Source organism: Delphinus delphis, chromosome 3 (assembly GCF_949987515.2).
Source record: "Delphinus delphis chromosome 3, mDelDel1.2, whole genome shotgun sequence".
NCBI lineage: Eukaryota > Metazoa > Chordata > Mammalia > Artiodactyla > Delphinidae > Delphinus > Delphinus delphis.
The window spans coordinates 35,580,386-35,586,667 of record NC_082685.1 but is presented as its reverse complement, the minus strand read 5'-3'; the positions used below and the strand labels follow the sequence as shown (position 1 = coordinate 35,586,667).

At 41.3% G+C, this 6,282-nt stretch overlaps 1 pseudogene; it reads right to left on the bottom strand.

The window, feature by feature from the left end:
• Positions 1-3,002: 3,002 nt before the first annotated feature.
• Positions 3,003-3,736, bottom strand: LOC132421972 (YEATS domain-containing protein 4 pseudogene; annotated as a pseudogene).
• Positions 3,737-6,282: the final 2,546 nt, after the last annotated feature.

Here is a 6,282-nt window from a genome sequence, read left to right as displayed (position 1 = left end):
ACCTGGAAAGTGTGAATAGGAATTCATGAAAGACGGAGTTTTAGGGATGAGAAAAAATGTTTCAGGAAGAAGAAACAGGAAGAGCAAAGGCTTAGAAAGGCAAGGGAATGAATACTGTCTCTGTGGAATTGAAAGTAATTCAGCCTGGTGGGAGCCTGGGACTCAAGGACAGGATGAAAAAGCAAGATCTAGAAATGAGCAATAAACAGATCACAAAGGACTTTGAGTACCATGATAAATTTGAAGGTTTTCCTTAGGTTAAAGCAGAAAGTTTGAAGGTTTATAAGAAGGGAAGTGACAATTAGACTTTATAATATGTTTTGATACCTGGTAAAGTGAGTGCCTATGCTTTTATTTTCATTTTTATAGCATGTAATTATTTGCTCTTTATTATTAAATATCTTCTTCCTTACTAAAAAAAAAAAAAAAAAAAAACAAAACCCAAACCATAAAAACAACATAGGCTTTTGTGATGGTTAATTTTATGTGTCAACTCCGCTGGGCTATGACGCTCAGATAGTCAAGCGTTATTCTGGATGTTTCTGTGAAGGTGTTTTTTGGATGATGTTAACATTGAAACTGGGGACTCTGAGTAAAGCAGATTGCCCTCCATATTGTGGATGGGTCTCATCCAATCAGTTGAAGGCCTGAATAGAAAAAAAGATTGACTTCCTTGAGCAAGAAGAAATTTTGCCAGCAGATGGCCTTTGGACTTGAACTACAACATCAGGTCTTTCCCAGCTTCCAGACTGAGGGCCTTTGCATTTGAATAGCAACTTTAGCCCTTCCCTGAGTCTCCAGTCTGCTAGTCTACCTTTCAAATTTTAGATGTGCCAGCCTCCATAATTGCACGAGCAAATTCCTTAAAATAAATTTCTCTCTCTATATACACACATCCTATCGGCTCTGTCTCTCTGTAAAACCCTGACTAACAAAGCTGAGAAGGGGAGATTGGAAGCAGGAGGACTCACCAGGCTCTGCATATGCCATGTAGGCTTGGGTAGCTCCCTGAGCATTTGTTTTTCCCTGCCTACTCCACACCAGGGATCTCAGAGAGGCTGTCCTGAGTGCTCCAAGACTGCTCCTGGCATGAGAGTCAGAGCCAGGAGCCAGCGTCCTTACTACCTGCCAAAGCTGGACCAGGAAAAACTCACTTCAAACTGGCAAGATCCCACCTGTAATTTAATTTTAGATAAAGATTCGTAAACATTTAAAAGTTTTCATTTATTAATCTTCTTGTACTTTGTATGCATCCATAGTTTTGTCTTATCAAGAGAGATTCTTTAAATGTTCAAACGACTTCCTGACAAGTCGAATGAGAAATGAGAATGAATAAATAAAGAGCTGGCAAGCCACTTCTGAAACGTGCCAACCTCAAATGGATCTCTGATCCATCCAAGGGTGTTTTGAAGCATGGAGAGAAAACTAGGTGTAAAAAGAATCCTTCCAATTTTTTGTCGGGTTGATCCACTCAGAGAATGAGAAACGTGAACCCTACCCTGGGCCACTCCTGTACTGATGTTCCAAGAGCCCTGATATTTCCCTGCCATGAATCTCACACAATTTCAGGAGCATTTATTAGCCTGCACGTTCAGAAACTCTCTTGATCTCCTGGGAAACTTCTACTGGCCAGGTTTCCTAATGTCCAGTTGACCAGTTGACAAGAGAGGCGGGCTTTCTCTCTCTGTGTTGTCTTAGCTATAAAGAAAGTCCAGCCTTTACTGCTGGGACATAAATAACAACAGCAACATAATCTTCCACACTGAAAAGTATGGCTTTTGTAATTCATAATTTTAAAAAGAAGACAGAGAAAAGATAATGATATTTAAAGAGAAAGAAAGTAGATTTTCAAAATCCTTTGAAAGATGTGTTTAAGTTACTTGATTTATTTCAACAGCTCTCTGCTCTAACCCAAATAAATTAAGGGAAACATCAAAATATCTAGAATTTGACAATTCTCAGCTTTTAAAAATAACATTTAAAAAATGTAAACCTATAAACATAAAATGGAAATTTAGGAGTAAACACTTCTCTCTTCTTTTTGATCCCCTAAAGATTTTGGACTTGTTTCTAATTTCACTGTCAAAGATGCTGTATCTTCAAAAGCTAAACTGAGGCTGTGGAATATATCGGGTAGCAGCTAAGTAAAGGGGTTAAGGGCGTGGGATTTGCAGTTGGCCAGCTCTGGGATGCAATACCAATCATTGCCATTTTGTGTCCTCTGCAACATAGATATGGCAAGAGTTCACACCTCACAGAGTTGTTTAGAGAATTGAATTCATAACACATTCTGGGAGGGGAGAGTGTCAGGTACTGGAAATATTTCTCAGGTTCTTCTTTCCTTCCTCCCTTTATTTTGTCTTGTCCTCTTCACTTTCCTCCTCCTTCTCTCCTTTCCCAGGACACCAAGGTGGGAGCAGGTTCTTCTGCTCATCACTATGGATTAGTGATTTTCAAACTCTTTTGTTTATCAACCAATAATAATACATCTTATTATTGTGATTAGGATGAAATTTCTTCTTTGCATTTCCCCTCTCCAACCGCTGCAGCTTCATCTCAGAAATTTCTGGATACTTTCTTTTATTAGTTCTTTTTTTTTTAATCATCTGTAAACTACATTTATTGTGCTTATTGGGCACTGGGCACATCAGATACAAAAGAGTTGGGATGGGGGCAGGTAAGAACTTAAGAAATTAAATATACACATTAATTTTACCACAAATTCTAACTAGGGAAGTACAAAATTTGTACAAATTATACTTTATAATGAAATTTTGATGTCTGTCAAAAGGATAAGCTATACATACAATGTAATAAAAATGTTTTAAAATTGTGCTTAATATCACAGAACTACCCTGAAATGGGTTGATAAAATGCCTATACAGCATTATACACATATATTTCACATTAAAGATTTGACCCCATTGTTGAGAAATCTATGGTTGACAACTATACGTGCAGTTCCTCTAAGAAACATTGCAGCATTTGTAGTCCATCTCTCCTTTAAACTCCACCTTATTTTAGTTTCACTTACTATCGAGTTCTCTTCAGACCCGTTTATATTTCTTTTGTCTCATCATCTTCTTCGAGTTTCCTGATTTCATTTTTTAAACAATTTATAGTTTCACGACTTGCTTTTAATCTCTCCTTAAGCTCTGCAATTTCAAAGCTTTTTTTTTTTTTCCCGCAGCTTCTAATTTTTCTCTGGTCTTCACTTCAAGTTCTGCAAATTCTGTTTCATGCTTATAGGATCCTAAGGTAAGCTGACGAGATGTTAATAATTGTTGTATCATCGCTGATTGCGTCTTGAAATATCATTTCATCATAGAGCTCTGAAACCACTGTCTTTTTTCCCAGCATTGCATTGGTGTCTGATTGAAATAGCTTTAATAAATGATATAGGGTTACAGGTCTTTCATTAGGATCAATGAAAAATACTTTGATGACTATTTCGAATTCACCCCAGCCTGCTTCAGTAATTCCATAGGGAGGCTTAGTAACAACTCTTAAAGGACTGCCATAGCTTTCATGTAATTTAAATTGGATTTTCTTCACATATGCTGACATATCCTCATTTCGATATGGTTTTACATATACTGTCCACGGATGGGTGTGCCCATCCTCTTTTCTTTCCAAAATATCGAGCAACATTACCATAAATGATTGGTTTAACGGTAGTAACCCCCTTCACTCTCCCGCCGGAGTCAGGCCCAGATTCTGCCATTCTCTTGAACATATCGTCCTACGGAAGAAGCCGGCACCACCAGGGAAAGAGACCGGGGCCGGCGGACTCGCCGCTCCGCTCAGAGGCCCCACACCTCCCACGCGGTACCAGGAGGAGGGTTTCTAGCCGAAGGAGGACGGGTCAGCAGGACTCGGGGTGCTGAGGGATCACCAACGCCTCACCGCGGGGGGCGTTGCGGAGAGGAGAGCGGTGGAAAGCGGGACCTTTTATTAGTTCTTCACTTTCAGGTTCATTCACTAAATTCCAGTCTACACAGGGTCTTTGGGGAGGTGGAAATGTGTGGGTAGCTTCCCTTGCCCACTGAATTTGTGCCCTTGCTTCATCCCCAGAGTTGACATAGTGGAGAATCTTAGGGCTCATGACCCCCCTCCACCCCATCAGTGACAAAGTGCCCCAGAGCCTCCACCCTCGCCTCCCTTTTCTCCCTTGGGTGCTCTCCCAGCAGTTCTTTGCCCCTTCAGGATTCTTTGCTCCTCTCCCAAATCCTTGCTCTGGTGGCTCTGTCTTATTCTCCGTCAGGGCCATGTGCCTGCTGAGTGGGCCCAGGAGGTGTTGTAGGAGAGTAAGGGGCTTCTGCTCTACCGGTAGGAGAGAGACAAAAGCCCTCCGAGTGAGTGATCTAAAAGCCAACCAGACTGTTTACATTGTGAAAACTTCTGCTGGCAATTTTCTGTACCTATTTCTACTAAAAAAGTTTCTCTATTTTTTGTTTTGAGAGTACACGGAAGTATTTTACTTTCTTACATTTATAAGGTGTCAGCTTCCAGGAAAGGGAAGAAAACTGATCATTCCACAACTATAATGGCATAGAAGCTTGTTCACTCTACACACACTCTCATGGAGCTTGTCATATGCTCCTTCCTCAATCTCGGTTTGAGGATTACGACTCTAAAACCTCAGCATGGATTTTTGGCACAAGAAAGATGAAAGTTTCTGTGTCTCTCTGGCCTTACTGTACCTGCCCATAAAGTAAAAGACTCAGTGCCGTGGGGGCTTCTTGCATTCTCAGATTAATCTGGCATCACTGGGCTTGCAATTCCTCAAGACGACAACTGGATGGTGCTCAGTAGTGACCGCCTCTTTAGATAGAGCTTGTTTCTCCCCAGTTACCCACAGTCCCCACCACTCCCTATGTATTACACCAGGCCTGTGTTATTTGTCTACAATTTCATTAAGCCCTGTGTCCACATTTGAGCTTCCAAGACATAAGATATATCAATCCTTTAACTAAATTTTGTATCTCATTAGCCTTTTGACCTTCAGAACTGGAACCAATTATTCCCCACCCACTTTGGACATCTATTACTAGAAATACTGTATGACTGATCCAATATCAAATTCATGCTTTTGAGTCTCAGCACTTTCCGAGGTGGAGTGACCAAGGACCTACTAGGTCACAGATGGGAGTGCAGTGATGAATCTAACACCTTAAATGAAGCTGTAGAGGAAAGAAACCCCACATTTCTTTCCTACTCCATGTTCCAGCCTGTTTGATTCTTTCATGGGTCAAAGACTGCCACTCTAGCGGCACACCTGGGCCAGTGCCACGGGCTGGCTTCCTAAGCTTCATCGTGCCATCTGCTCCGAGGTCTGCCATTTCCCCAGGTCACTACCGCTGAATGGTATGCAGGTCTCCACTTGCCTGGAACCTGCTGCTTTTCTCCTTCCCAGTCTCAGAGAAAGCATCCCTCCCTCTCTCCTTACCCTGAAAGACACTCATGTGCCTCAGTACTTGTGGGGCGCTAAGCATCATCTCTGAGTATCTTCCAGCAGTGTCTCATTTCTATCCAATACAAATCTCTGAAATGAAAAGATAGATATATATATAAATACTAATAACCTAGTTGGCTACCTGAAACAAAAGGAAAGATCAGAACATGCACAAATCAACATATTGATAAGAAGACCACCTAAGAAGCCTAATCGTTTGGGGCTTGTCTGCAACTTGTCATCCCATGATCACTCCTTGGTTCTAGGCCATGTGGTGGGGTGATGCTGTAGTGGGTAATGTGCACATTTGGCTAATGCTCTGATACAGAGATTTGAAGAGACAAGAATGTGTTTATTTTGTTGCTGTCTGCTTTAGGAAATCAAGGACTGTGGACTGATTGTGTCTCCTGCCATCCCTGAGAATTTTTCTCTCTAAACTGGTATTATTCTGGGAGGTGGATCTAAAGGTTTAGAAAAAGACTCTGTATGGGAAATGTCATATGATATTTCATAATTAGAACAAGTTTCAGAAGAGAGCAAGGGTAGTTCCACTTTAGGATATTATAGTAGTTAGAATATGAGTGGGGGAATTTTCTCATTGCCAATTGATTAGCTTTTTTGGGGGGAAATATCTGGGAATGTTCTCCTCCCAAGGTAAGTAATAGACCATGACCCCACCTACAGTACCATTTCCTATTGGCCCTCTCAGCATACCCCGCCCACACAGGCTCATGAACACACACGCACACACATGCACGCACGCACCACCAGTTATGTGAACGTGTTCATGGATTTGAGCATACATGTGTTATCTCTGCTGGACAGAA